We start from the raw sequence: 1130 nt of genomic DNA, 5'->3' as shown, positions 1-1130 counted from the left end.
GCCGCACTGGCACTGCCGGCCGCGACGGAGCTGGCGGCGCGTTCTTCTCAGCCTCGGCCGTCAGCTCTGATTGGAACGAGAGCGCATCCAGCACTCCCTGCGGATTGTCCTCTTGCTCCTTTTTGGAAATGCCTGAGACTTGGAGCAGGACCTGCCACTCTGCCGGGAGGCCCTACGTCATGACGGGAGAGGGAGAGGGGGTGGGGGTGAGTGAGATGGTAAGAAATTTGCTGTGACAGAATCAGCGAGATAGTGTATGACTCTTGGTGGAGGGGGGGGGGGGAGGGGGGGGGGGGGAGACTAGGGGTGCGGGATACGTACGGTAAAGTCGCCCTGTGGAGTGATCGGAGGATGCGAGCGGAGATAGGGTGAGTTGCGGGGTAGGAGAGGGAGGATTTGCGGGTGGTGGGATGGGAGAGTGAGTGAGGGTGGGGAGGGGAGGAGGGGAGGAGGGGAGGAGGGTGTGTAGGGTTGGGTGGTTGGGTGGGTGGGGGAGGGGGGAGGAGGAAAGAGGGGAGGAGGGGGACATGATGGTGGACGTATGTAGGAGTGTGGGAGTATGGAAGTGCGTGTGTGCGTGTGTGCGTGTGGGGGGGGAGGGGGGAGGGGGGTGGACATGTGGGTAGGCATGTGGGTGGGCATGGCGCATGGGTGGCTGACGTACCGTATCGGCATCGTAGCCGACATGGACATTGTGGGTAAAGCCGACGGGCCCCGAAATCTGCATTTCAGGCTCTACAAGACGGGAACAAGTGGCCAAGGATGATGCCAGGGTGAGTATGCACATGTTTGTGGAGTTTCTATGGAGCAGGCCCTTGTGTAACCTGCTACTGACCTATGTGTGTGCGGCCAGGTGCGCAGCCATGGCCAGCGAGCAAAAATTGGGCGCAAAACCGAATGAAAAAACCATGGAACAACCAATCAATGAACAACGATAAAGCCAAGCGCGTAAAGGCAAAAGTGATCAATGACAATCAATGGAAAGGTGCCACATGAACGCTTTTCCCCCAATTACGCATGCCTTGCCTTGCTCCGGCAAGTGGCCCATATGCCACTAATGCAAAAATCCATGCATAATCTCGACGAGAAACCTTGCCACATTCGTTGCGTTTCTCGCTCGCTTGGGGGAA

Source organism: Thecamonas trahens (genome assembly GCF_000142905.1).
Source record: "Thecamonas trahens ATCC 50062 unplaced genomic scaffold supercont1.52, whole genome shotgun sequence".
NCBI lineage: Eukaryota > Apusomonadida > Apusomonadidae > Thecamonas > Thecamonas trahens.
The sequence above is the reverse complement of the archived record's forward strand: the minus strand, read 5'-3'. Positions refer to the sequence as shown.